The sequence below is a fragment of the Trachypithecus francoisi genome, unplaced genomic scaffold (assembly GCF_009764315.1).
Source record: "Trachypithecus francoisi isolate TF-2019V2 unplaced genomic scaffold, Tfra_2.0 Lachesis_group12, whole genome shotgun sequence".
Classification (NCBI taxonomy): Eukaryota; Metazoa; Chordata; class Mammalia; order Primates; family Cercopithecidae; genus Trachypithecus; species Trachypithecus francoisi.
Window position 1 is genome coordinate 82004078 of NW_022681457.1, and position 13982 is coordinate 82018059.

Here is a 13982-nt window from a genome sequence, read left to right on the forward strand (position 1 = left end):
ATGTGTGTACATACATACATATATACACACTATGGGAAAATGTCTAGAAAAAGCTGGAAAGGAACAGGGAGAAAAATTGTATCTAGGGAGCGCTTTATTCCTTTTAAAATTCCTCTAATACTATAAAGAAAATAATTAAATATTTTATTTTGAATTTAGCAGTTTTAAAAAGACAATTATTCAAATGATGCAAAACAGTATGAGATAAAGGGTAAAATGCCTCAAAATTTTTTTTATAAAACAACAATGAAAGTTTCCATCATTTATAAACCCCTTTCTGTTTCTTATATCCAGTGGAAGCTAGACACACATTAAGACTGGGAAAATGCAAATGTATACCGTGTGTGTGTGTGTGTGTGTGTGTGTGTGTGTGTGTGGAGTCTCACTCTGTCACCCAGGCTAGAGTGTAGTGAGGCGATCATAGCTCACTGCAGCCTTGAACTCCCAGGCTCAAACAATCCTCCTGCCTCAGCCTCCTGAGTTGCTTGGATTACAGGTGTAAGCCACTGCATCTAGTAGTTTCATATTTTTTTTAAATGGAGAAAATGTACTTTTTCTTTGAAAAAGATGGAGTAGACACACTTTCCCCCTATTTTTACCATTAAGTACAACTAAAAACCCTGAACATTATATATAAAACAAACATTAAAAGACGTTGAAAGGTGGAGAGAAGAAGGCAGACCAGCTAGGGAACTCAAGACCCAAGGAATGACATGGCTGTGAGTTTCCTGGGTGTTCTTTTTGCCTCACAGATCCCTGAGTTGGAGCTGAAGAAGACAGCAACCCAGACAATGTCAACAAGCACAAGCAAAAACAACAACAACAACAAAGTCCCAACAAAAGTCTGCCATCTTTAGCCAAAGCACCAGAAAAGGCCAAGGAAGAAACACAATTTTGGACAACACCTACCTACTCCAGCTGAACATCACAGAAAAAACTGTGGCTTCACCTCCACTCATGCCAGCAAAGCCCAAATTGGGAGCCTAGATTTCCACCCTCACCAGGCTGTAATAAGGGATTCCAATTCCTCGACTGGAGTGGTGTCAGAGAAGGTCAAGTAGGTATAAGGGACTTTTATCCCTGCCGGATAGTAAAGAGCTCCCCTACCCTGCAGTGTGAAGGGAGACCAGGTGGTGAGTTTGGAATTCCAACCCACGTGGAAGTGAGGAGGCACACTTCTCCCTTTCCACTGGGGTGGTGTCAGAGGAGGCCACCACCTAGCACAATAAGCCACCCCCACCCACCTGCCTTGTGGTATCAGTGGCAGCCCCATGAAGAGAAGTCGCAAGGCATTCCTCCCCTTCTCAGCCAGGTGCTGTAAGTGGAGGCTACTGGAGAACAGGAACTCCCACCCTTACCAGCTGTAATAAGGAATGCTTCCTTCTGCAATTACCTCAAAATAATTTTTAAAAATCTTTTCATTTAAAGTATATTTTTCCATTTGAAAAATGGACAATCCATGAACTGGTCCTTTAAGTTTAATATATATGAAGGTGCTTCATTTGTCACATTAAGAAGAATGAATGACTTTATAAAGACCAGACTTAACCAGACCAATTTAATTTCCTTATAGAAGAACACAAGTGGCCTTTGTTATGTTTCCATAGTTTAAAGATAAGGTTTAAGTGTCCCTCCTCTTTGGTGGGTCCATGAGATGTGCCTGTACAGCCACATTCAGAGCACATGGCAGTCAAGGAGTTTTCCCTGACTTGGAAGGAATGAGCAGTGCTCTCCAGGATACAATTCTGGGCTAATGCCATTTTACATTTTTATTAATGGGCTGGATAAATAAATTGCATTCATATGAATCAGTTAATTAGTAAATTAAAGAGAACTAGCAATACCTGGGAATACAGGGATTTAATATTTAACTGATATTGATTCAACAGGACAAGAATCCATGAAAATAAATCCCCCCCCAAAAGAACAGAATTTGGCTAGGTATAGTGGCTCGTGCTTGTAATCCCAGCACTTTGGGAGGCCAAAGTGGGAGGATAACTTGAGCCCAGGAGTTCGAGACCAGCCTGGGCAACATAGGGAAAGCCCCGTCTCTACAAAAAAATTTAAAAAATTAGCTGGGTGTGATGGCATGTGCCTATGTGCCTGTGGTCCCAGCTACTCAGGAGGCTGAGGTAGAAGGATCACTTGAGCCTAGGAGGTTGACGTTGTAGTAAGCTGTGATGGCACCACTGCACTCCAGCCTGGATGACACAGCAAGATCCAGTCACACACACACACACACACACACACACACACACACACACCAGAATTTATCCTTCAAAAGATATAAGAGAAAATGTGTATACTTTGAAACCAAAGGAAGGCTGAACAGATTTTTTAAAAGTAATACCTAATAGTATGTATTACTTTATTATTATGTTCACATAATAACAGTATTGCATTAAAGTTGTGTGATGGAGAAAATAATCAAACAAAAAGGAAGAAAAAAAAAATAAAGTTGTGTGGGCAAAAACAGACTATCAGCCAAAAATTATATGGAGTTGAGAACATGTCCTATAGCCAGCACATCTGCATCTTAGGAACTGGAAAATCCACCATGACTCTCAAATTTTTGGTTCCTCCTGTCTCAAAAAAAAAAAAAAAAAAAAAAAAGGAGGCTAAGCCCTTCCCCCTCTCTCATCATGAGACACACCTGCTACTCCTTTGCCTTCAGTCATGACTGTAAGCTTCCTAAGGCCCTCACCAGAAGCATATGCCATCATTATGCTTCTTGTACAGCTTGCAGAACCATGGGCCAAAATAAAACTCTTTTCCTGATAAATTAACCAGCCTCGGGTACTCCTTTATAGCGACACAAAATACAGTAACGATATAGGAGTTAAAAAGAAATTATTTAGGCGATTGTGAAGGTAAGGAAGTCCTCATTAAGGTTTTACTTTTCATGAAAAGCATCCCCAAAATCATTTTCTTTTCTAACAAAGAGCAGCCTGTAAAATTGAGCTGCAGACATAGACAAGCAAACTGAAAACTTGCACAGGTGAATGCTGGCAGTTGTGCCAATAGGAAAAGGCTACCTGGGACTAGCCATGATCAAAATGGCGGCTCCATCTTCCCTTCTCTTTGCCAGCCACATGTACAGTAAGGAGCACACAAGATGGTGCTGGCCAAGTAGAAAGCCCATTTGCATATTAAGATTAGGGTGGGGTGACAAGCCTTCCCTACACACTATGTAAACATTATACCTGGTCAGAACAATCTGTTGGCCCTACAAAATCAGACACTGCCTCCTCAATCCTGCCTATAAAATCTGCTGCGGTCTGCTACAGGCCAGCTTTTCCCTTTCAGATGTCTCTCTCTCTCACAAGAGAGTTGCTCTCCTCTCTCCTTTCTTCTGCCTATTAAACTTGCCTTCCTTAACCCACCCATGTATGTCCATGTCCTTAATCTTCTTGGCATGAGACAATGAACCCTGGATATTTCCCCAGACAATGATGCTGCTTCATTTGGGGGCTCATCTGGGATCAGAACCAGAATAGAAGGTATAATCATCAGAGTGGTAAGAATGGGAACAAACCTCAAATCTGTCCTTTAATTTTGAGGCTCTTGGCCTCCATTTTAGAATCAAATCAAACTAAATAAAAAATACTGGGCTCCCGTCAGCCATTTAAAAACATGGTTAGTATGGCTGCCAGCCTTACAAGATGCAGGGGTGAGGCTTACTGGGAAGAACATGGAGAATCCCCCAGCACCCACAGGTTGCTGGGCATGTTGAACCAGTTTCTTTTCATGTTGGGCCTAGCCACTGCATGGGGCTGAGTGAGGTCCTGGAACAACTGAGGATTTCTGTTAAGGGCAACATCCTGCTATTATCCAAAGGCTTCTGGACTAATTCCAGCCTCTGACTGCTTGACTGGGTGTTGGCAAAAAGGATGTCCAGCTACCCTGTTGCAAAATTTCCTTCTTTTCTATCCATGGTTGCCATGTCTCCTATCCTCTCAGTGTGTGTAAGATACAGGAAGTTTTACAGCTCAGGGAAGTAATCCTGTTAGGCAAGATCAGGAAATGCTACAGTAAAGGATACAACTCAGGGGAATGTTGTGATTTTCTAGGAACAGAGGGTCTCCCTCCACTCCCCACAATGAGGTCACTCTCTGCCCTTAGTCTGGAGAGCACATGGCATTTCCAGGTTACTCTCTGCCCTTTGTCAGGAAAGCATATGGCATTTCCAGGTCTGTTAGGAAAAGGCCCCCAAATCTGGCCATAAACTGGCCCCCAAACTGGCCATAAACAAAATCTCTGCAGTACTGTAACATGCTCGTGATGGCCTTGATGCCCATGCTGGAAGGTTGTCAGTTTACTGGAATGAGGGCAAGGAACACCTGACCCACCCAGGGTGGAAAACCGCTTAAGGTGTTCTTAAACCACAAACAATAACATGAGTGATCTGTGCCTTAAGGACATGTTCATGCTGCAGATAACTAGCCAGAGCCCATCCCTTTATTTTGGCCCATCCCTTTGATTCCCATAAGGAATACTTTTAGTTAATCTATAATCTATAGAAACAACGCTTATCACTGGCTTACTGTCAATAAATATGTGGGTAAATCTCTGTTCAAGGTTCTCAGCTCTGAAGGCTGTGAGACCCCTGATTTCCCACTCCACACTCTATATTTCTCTGTGTGTGTGTCTTTAATTCCTCTAGTGCTGCTGGGTTAGGGTCTCCACGACCTAGCTGGTCTCAGCACAGGTCACTCTCTGCCCTTGGTCTGGAGAGCACATGGCATTTCAAGGTCAAAAGTACCACCTAGAGGAATAAAATTCCTCTCCATGAGGCACAATGTCATCCCTTTGCCAAAGCACTCTAGCTTCCCAATTCTCCTCCCTTTTTGTACCGATATACTAAAAATCAGGCTATATGGCCCTTCTGTAAATGGGAAAACTCTGCTTTCAATAATTAGGAGTAAAATATCCTCTGGCACCAAATTTAGTCTTGATACTGTCCCACTGGCAGGAAAAACGCCATTTGGTCCCTATGTTCTTTTAAGGCACCTATTCTACCTCCAATTAGAAGAGTACTTAAATAGTAAGGGAATTTTAGGTCCAGAAGTTAACCAGAACCATTCTCTAAGGGGAAACGCTTTAGCACGGGCCATAATAGCAGGATATAGAGTTCAATCTAGTACCCTTTCTCTATTAAAGGGTACTAGATTGGCCTTGTCCAAATGCAATTATTACATAGTATTTCCTGAGATCCATCTTTGAGGGAGCCATGTAGATCACATAAGTCTAGGAAGTCAAAGGGAAATCACAAGTGGAGGACTAGAGTCACATGGGTAATTGTGACTAATCCCAATTGCTTAGTTCCTCTGGTTCCACAGCTGGGAGTCGTGCCTGCAACCATGGGTGGCACATCTAACAAGGTGCTGGGACCCGAGAACCAAGGAGGGAAAACAGTAAGGGGGATGCCCTCACTGTCTTCCCCTCCACCCTGGGTCACACTGAAAGGAAGGGGATTAAAGGGGCATCTTTTTCTCGCTTCCCTTTCTAAATGGGTAACAGATCATCTTCAGCTTGCACCTCTCTGTAGTGTATTCAGAAGCACAAGGACTCCTTTGACCCTGAGACTTTGAAGAAAAAGTGGCTCATTTTCTTTTACACAAGAGCATGGCCTTTTTACTAGATCTTCACAAGAGTTGCACAATCAACCCGACCCTTATAGCAGTCATATTAGGCAGACCTACAGAGAATGATTCCCCAAAATTAGAGAAGCAACTTCCAGGAAACTATCTGAGGATCCCCCTTATTTAGGGCCCCCTCAAGTTCCCTTCTCATTGCAGGACCTTAGGCAAATAAAGGGAGATTTAGGCCAATTTTCTGACGATGCTGATAAGTATATAGAAGCTGTCCACATTTTTTTCTTTTTTGAGATGGAGTCTTGCTCTGTCACCCAGGCTGGAGTGCAGTGGTGTGATCTCAGCTCACTGCAACCTCCACTTCCCAGGTTCAAGTGATTCTCCTGCCTCAGCCTCCCAAGTAGCTGGGACCAGAGGTGCATGCCACCACATCCAGCTAATTTTTGTATTTTTAGTAGAGACGGGGTTTCACCATGTTGGCCAGGATGGTCTTGATCTCCTGATCTCATGATCTGCCACTTGGCCTCCCAAAGTGCTGGGATTACAGGCATGAGCCACCGTGCCTGGCCTCCAAAATTTAACTCAAGTGTTTAACCTCTCACAAAGGGATTTTATGCTGTTTCTAAGCCAAACCCTAACCATGGCTGAAAAACAGCCAGCTCTGCAGACAGCAGAGAGATTCAGAGATAAGCAAAATGTATCCTATGGTAGGTCAAAAGGAAAAGAGAAAATAGAGAGAGTGAAGAAACAGGGGAACCATCATTCCCAATTGGAAGAGAGGCAGTACTTCTTGACAACCCTAATTGAAACCCTCAAATGCAACTTCCTGAAGCCCTGGTCCTTCCTGCCCACCATCTACATTGTCAGCTCCTCCAATTCTACAACACAACCCCCCTACACTTTCTATGGTATTTTTCCTTCCTTTTTTCATGGTTTATAATGTTCCTCCAAACTGGGAAAAGTTAATTTCCCCAAACCTTAAAATGCTTGGCTTAGAGTTGAGCTTGGAGGAAGGGAACCCAGAAGCTTGACATGCTGGCAAAAGGGTAAATGGTTTATGTTTTTTTATGTTTTTGTTTTGTTTTGGTTTGGTTTTTTTTTTTTTTTTTTTTTTTACCAGTTGGGCTTTTGGCTTCTCTCTCTCTCTGTGCAAACTGGTAAAATGAATAAGTATCACTGTTTATATTCTCTGTAAAGTTTTAATTAATGAAAGAGGATTTGTGAGGTTGGTCTTAAGTTGCAGCCAGTACAGTGTGCATTGTATGTCTTTCTGCATGATTCTGTTAAAAGAAAGGGTACCTTAGGTTAGGATACAGGCCCAGGACCTCATAAGCCTGTTGATCAAGCCAGCCCAACAAAATGTTCAGTAACAAACTTTGCTCCAGGCCTCTATCTTGTTTTATGTCCTTGGGAACATGACCTGTAGCCACATGGCAATACTTTGTTTTAGTCCCCACCATTGTAAAATGGTGTCTGCCTTCTGTGCTAAGTCAGTTCCTGGGTAGGGGTCACAAAATCAGATAAGCCAGCTTATTGATCTGGGTAGTGCTAATTGATCCATCAAGGGCAGGGTTTGCAAAATATCTTAAGCACTGACTTGACAGCAGTTTAGGGAGAGTCAAAATCTTGTAGCCTCCAGCTGCATGGCTCCTAAGCAATGGTTTCTAATCTTGTGGCTACTTTCTTGGTCTGCTTCCCAGGAAAGAGGGATGGTTATCATCTTTGTTTTAGACTATGAACTGTAAACCATGCTCCTTCCAGAGTTGGTTCAGCTTATGCCTAGGGATGGGGAAGGACAGCTTTGGGGGCTGGAAGCAAGATGGAGCTGGTTGGGTCAAAACTCTTTCACTGTCTCAGTCACAGTTTTGCAATGAAGGTTTCAAAAGCTGCTTACCACTTCTTTGAAAATACCTCATATACTCGCAGCTAAGTCATAACTTAATTTAGGCTGGTTGGTTTCACCTGTGAGGTTACTTTTTTTAAAGTTCAAAAGCTGAAAAACTTAACTGCTTGGTGTGGCTAAAGTCAAGTAACAAAGGATTTAAAAGGATTTTCTTAAAGGCGTGGTGGCTCAAGCCTGTAATCCCCTGTAATCCCTTGGGAGGCCGAGGCGGGCGGATCACGAGGTCAGGAGATCGAGACCATCCTGGCTAACACTGTGAAACCCCGTCTCTACTAAAAAAAAAAAATACAAAAAACTAGCCGGGCGAGGTGGCGGGCGTCTGTAGTCCCAGCTACTCGGGAGGCTGAGGCAGGAGAATGGCGTGAACCCGGGAGGCGGAGCTTGCAGTGAGCTGAGATCCGGCCACTGCACTCCAGCCCCGGCGACAGAGCAAGACTCCGTCTCAAAAAAAAAAAAAAAAAGAGTGCTCAGTTTAATTAAAAGTGGATATCCAAGCAAAGGTATATTTTAAAAACCTTTACACTTTTTTCTCTTCTTGGATCCTGGTGTTTTGAAAAAGGGTTTTTTCTTCTCAGTCGACTGAACTATTTTTCTTCATTTTTTTTGTCTTGCCACTCTTAATGCACACATAAGAGGCCCTAATATAACTTCTGGTCGTCTGGGACTCCTTGTGAAAAACAGAGGAGGTGCCACAGACCCTGTTTTGGGAAAACACACACACACACACACACACACACACACACACACACCCCCTCTGTTTTCCTCATGAAACCCCAGGAATTAAAAGCAGCTAGATCTCTCTCAAAATCAAAGGTGCTGTTCTGTTTCGCATTGTGTTATCTGATGGTTTTATGTTTTGGGGGTATCAAATTACTTTGCATTATGAGACGGCTTTGTGTAATAATAACTAGGTAAAAAATATACCTTAAGGGATGGCTAATAGTAGTTATGGAGGAATACTTAATTCTTTGCACATCGGACCAGAGAAGTATGCTCTTGGCCACCTGGAGCATATTGAAACACTCCCACTCCAAATTAAGGGATAAGACTCCCACATGGAATGGGCTGGTTACAAAATGGGCTGATTGGCTTTGGGTTGCCTTGCAATGAAATGCATGGTAGAAGCACTACACTGTCTTCTCCCCATAGTATTTCCCTCCTTTTGGGGATCCAGGATCCACTATAAAATGGCACCCTTGATTTTGAGGATCTGTCTTTGCCTTCAGCTGTGCCAGCTTATTAAGCCCTAAAAATGCATGCTTTCCTGGTCTTGTTCCTCCAAGGTCTCCATTTTGAAGTCAGTAATCCAATTAAGAAACTAGCAAATGAAAAATTTTACAAGTGCTGAATCTTCTGTCTGGGTAGCTATATATGTGTTGTGTGTAATATCTATAAAAGAGCTCTAATTAATTGGCTTAGAGAAAAATAAGTGCTTAAATTAAATATTTTTAAAGGAAAGATAAAAGCTGTAATGCCTCTTAGTTAACATGACTTTAATTTTTAAGAAATATAAAAGTCTTAAAGATTATTGGTAAAATACAAGTGTTATCAATATAAACAGGTGATCTAAATCATGTAAGTCAAATACTAGGTTTGCTAAAGGTTTCAAGGTTGTAAACCACCTGCTTCACAATTTGGTAAGCCCTGGGGACATACAAAATTAACCACCCCTGTAACTGCTGGAAAAAGTAAGTGACTTTCTCTGTGCCTAGTACATAATCAAAACAACTTACCAGGTTTCAGATTAAAGTTAAAAATTGCTAAGAGTTACTATCATAATATGTAATTTTGACTACTAAAAATATATTTACATGTAAGGTGTGTAAAAACAGTAAAATGTGTTTTTTAGTAAGATTATAAGAAAGCATGGAAATGTAAATTTTACCTAGTGATAAAGAATTGTCTTAAATTAGATCAGACAAAGCTGAAGGTTTAAGCAAGTTATGGAAAGATTATAAAAATTAATCTGGCAAAAATCCCATGTGTAAACCTTAACTAAATTCAAAAGGGTATTACATGGTTTTTTCATAAATTGAGCATTGAAATAAAAGCACAGCAAAGTTGTCTTAAGACGCTAACTCACCTTTCAGCAAAAGGGTTACAAAAAGTTTGTAAAGATTTCACCTCATGGTCAAATTGGTTACGATTAGATGGTATTGTCTATAATGTTTCATTAAAAAATTGAGGCTGGGTGCAGTGGCTCATGTCTGTAATCCCAGTACTTTGGGGGGCCAAGGCGGATGGATCACCTGAGATCAGGAGTTAAGAGACCAGCCTGACCAACATGGTGAAACCCCGTCTCTACTAAAAATACAAAAACTACCCAGGCATGGTGGCACATGCCAGTAATCCCAACTACTTGGGAGGCTAAGGCACGAGAATCACTTGAAATTGAGAGGCAGAGGTTGTAGTGAGCTGAGATTACACCACTGCACTCCAGCCTGGGCAACAAGAGCAAAATTCCATCTCAAAAAAAAAACAAACAAAAAAAAAACGGGGTTGACATTAAACTAATGCAAGGATAAATTTTGGCTTTGAACAGGATTTTCACGTAATAGTAAAGGTTAATGAAAGATTTTTGCTTTTTGAGTTATCATTTTGGCAAAATAAATGATTTATAGCAATCTAGACTTCTATTTCATAACATCAAGTGTTTTAAACCTCTAACATATTTATCAGGCTTCCAAAAAATCAAACTTCAAGTTTCAAAATTGTCTTTCCTGATGCCTGGCTTTCTGGATGGTTCAGTGGGCCTCTGAATCATCCAGAGAAGAGGTAAACAGAATTATTTGACATATTTAATTACATGGAATTGCTAAAATGATGTCCAGTCTTCTTTAGGTTTTTATTTTGTTGAATAATACTAATACATGTTCCAAAATTGTATGAGATTTCTAAAATTCTAATGTCTATGTATATGCTATTAATCATAATTAAGATTGAAGTTATTGTAAACCACAAAGATAACCAAATCTCTGTCAGTCGTGTTTTTAAGTGTAACTATCCTGGAAATTTTGTCATCTGCAGACAATTGTTGTGTTGCTTTGTTCCTTTTCAAAAGATAGTATATAATCAAGATATAGGACTTTTACAGGTGTTCTCAAATGCATGTTTCTAACATTAGAATAGAGAAAAAACATACAGGATTCATGAGGAGCTGAAATATTCATGAATATCAAACAGGAGTTAACTGCATGAACTACACTAATAGAAGTTTGACATAATCTTTTTTAACTATTTGCTTGAAACATTGCTCATCCTTATTTTGTCCTTCAATGTCAAGGAAACTTTTATTCTAAGCTCTCTACAGCTTTTAACAATTAAGTAAGATATACTCTTGTGAACAAAATTTAAGGCATACTTCTTTCTCATTGCCCGGTTCCTCTAAAATTTGGAAACTATTTGTGAGTATTCTTAACTTATGGCAATATAGTTATTTGCATCAGTACAATAAGAATCTATTTTCTTTTTCAACAGAACACAATTGGAGAAACTGGTTGTCTTTACCAAGTCTTTGACTGGAAGGCTGTATTTCTTTTTAAGGAATCAAGCTTGACTTGAAGAGCCAATAAAAACCCTTTGGGGAAGACTGGCCTCATACTCTTGCCTACACAGTCCCCCAGGTAGATTCCTGACCATGGTCAGTAAAAAATGTCACTTTCTAACAGGTCCAGGTGCTCCACGCTTATCTTAGGACCTTAAGAGGAAAGGATCACCCAACTCACAGGTATTTAAGGATATAGACCCATGGCTGGACTTGGCTTTAAAAGGTTTTATCTGAGATTTCTTCTGGAACAGAGTTTCATCAAATCTAATCCAAAAGGCCTATGTAGAAATAATTATTCTTGTTATACTTTATGCAAATCATCAGGCCAAGTACATGACTAAACTTTATTCTACAAACAACATGGTCCCATCATAATTTGTTTTTACTGAAAATGAGGACTGGAGAGAAAAAAATTATGCTCCAAAACTTATACATTTGTCATTAAATTCTAGTTTCATTGGTTATTTTTAAGTTTTTTTACCTACATTTTAGGCTAGCTATGCTTATTCCTGTGAATCAAGTAATGATTTCCTGCAGGTTGGGAAAAACAAAAATGTATGGGTAATGTAAAAAGCTGAATCAATATGCTAGTTCTGGCCAATTATCCTGCAAATCCTGCCAGGTAATAAATGTGAGTAGGTTGCTCATAAGCCAGAGATTTCTTTGGGAAAATAAAATCAAGGAACTTCATAGACCTTCCAAAAGGGAAATTCTATATCTTGGCAACTAAAATTTTAGATGGAAATGATCTAATAATCCCACCCTTGTGGGAATCGCTACACTCACTCTACTATTTGAGGTAGAGTTATACATGGTAGCACCTTCTAACTGAAATACTGGACAGAGAGTTTCCACTGCTGTAGTATTTTGCTTAATTATTATCCTTAGAGCAGGAATAACAGCTACTGACAAGAGGTAAACATGAAGGTTTTACTATCACTGAGTCCACCAGGACTTTTTATTGGGTTTGGTAATATGTCACACCTTAGCTACGCAAAGAAGGTTATAAAGAAAATAGATTTTATATAAGAAAGGATCTTGTATGGTAAATTCTTATCCTAAAGAGAATAACTGCTTGTTTAAAAAGAGGGATGTTTAGGAAAAGTCAGAAAGTATAAGCATGTCATAAATGGTCTGTGGAAGTTGTGAACGAACTAATAATTGCAGGAAAGATTCAGCCAAGGTTAACACTAAAGTTACTCTAGCCACCCAAATCCAATGCCACTTATCCTTCTATATTAACATTATTAACATTTGTTAATGTTACTTTTATATTAACACTATTAACATTTCAGCAGCACCTGGTGGAGGCAAACCAGTATTACAACCCATCAAAAAGGTGGACAGCAATCAAACTCCAAATGGTACTGTGGACAGAACCATGCATGGACATGCCTTTCTTCTGAGGACCCTTAGACTGACCCCAGGAGAAGCCCTAACTGGCAGGGCACCCCTTTTTGGCAGGAAGTAGTCAGAAAGAGTCATCATCTAATACCCCTTAATAACAGTTAGGGTTACCACTCCTGAGGAGGGAATAAGATAGGAATTAAAAAGAAATTATTTAGGCAGATAGTGAGGGTAAGGAAGTCCTCATTAAGGTTTTACTTTTAATGAAAAATAGACCCCAAATTATTTTCTTCTCTAACAAAGAGCAACCTGTAAAATTGAGCTGCAGACATAGACAAGTAAGCTAGAAGCTTGCAAAGGTGAATGCTGGCAGTTGTGCCAATAGGAAAAGGCTACCTGGGACCAGGCATGATCAAAATGGTGGCTCTATCTTCCCTTCTCTTTGCCAGCCACGTGTACAGTATGGAGCAGACAAGATGGTGCTGGCCAAGTAGAAAGCCTATTGGCATATTAAGATTAGGGTGGGGGTGACAAGCCTTCCCCACACGCTATGTAAACGTCACACCTAGTTGAACCAGTCTGTGGGCCCTACATAAATCAGACACTGCCTCCTCAAGCTAGCCTATAAAATCTGCTGCAGTCTGTCGCAGGCTGGCTTTTACCTTTTGGATGCCCCTCTCTCTCACAAGAGAGAAAGCTGCTCTCCTCTCTCCTTTCTTCTGCCTATTAAACTTTCCACTCCTTAACCCAACCACGTGTGTCTATGTCTTTAATCTTCTTAGCGTGAGATGATGAACCCTAGGCATTTACCCCTGACAACAATGCCACTTCACTAAGGGTGGGGTGTAGTGGCTCATGTCTATAATCTCAGCATTTTGGGAGGCAAAGTGGAAGGATTGCTTGAGCTCAGGAGTTTTAAACTAGCTTGGGAACATAGCCAGACCTTATCTTTACTAGAAATCACATACATTAGTTGGGTGTGATGGTGCGCATTTATAGTCCCAGCTACTCAGGAGGATGAGGTGGGAAAATTGCTTGAGCCTGGGAGGTCAAGTCTGCAGTGATCATGCACTCCAGCCTGGGTGACAGAGTGGGACCATGTCTCAAAAAGAAAATCCATACAATAAAATATTCAGCCATAGAAAGGGATAAAGTACTAATTCATACTACAATATGAACTTTGAAAAACATTATGCTAAATGAAAGAAGGCAGACACAAATGTCCACATATTGTATGGTTCCACTTATGTAAAATGTACAAGATGGCCAAATTCAAAGGCAAAAAGTACTTTAGTGGTTGCCAGAGGCCGGGGGAGGAGGCAGGTAGAAAAATAAGAAATGAATACTAATGGATATAGAGTTTATTTCTTGGGGGATAAAAATTTCCTGACAAGAATTCACAAGGGAGGTGACAAGATGGCTGAATAGGAAAAGCTCCAGTCTACAGCTCCCAGCGTGAGCGACACAGAAGACAGGCGATTTCTGCATTTCCAACTGAGGTACCAGGTTCATCTCAAAGGGGCTTGTCGGACAGTGGGTGCAGCCCATGGAGCGTGAGCCAAAACAAAGCAGGGCATTGCCTCACCTGGGA

The 13982-nt window shown here is 40.8% G+C and overlaps 1 protein-coding gene and 1 long non-coding RNA gene across 4 annotated transcripts in view; one reads left to right on the forward strand and one right to left on the reverse strand.

Annotated features, from left to right (window-relative positions):
* Nucleotides 1-2019, forward strand: part of LOC117092768 — a 126388-nt gene extending 124369 nt beyond the window's left edge. Inside the window, exon 3 of the long non-coding RNA XR_004440904.1 lies at nt 753-2019. This is a non-coding gene — a long non-coding RNA (uncharacterized LOC117092768). The remainder of the gene's footprint in view (nt 1-752) is intronic.
* The window catches only part of CCDC30 (coiled-coil domain containing 30), a 153390-nt gene that overhangs the window by 100007 nt on the left and 39401 nt on the right, over nt 1-13982 (reverse strand). The window lies entirely within an intron of this gene.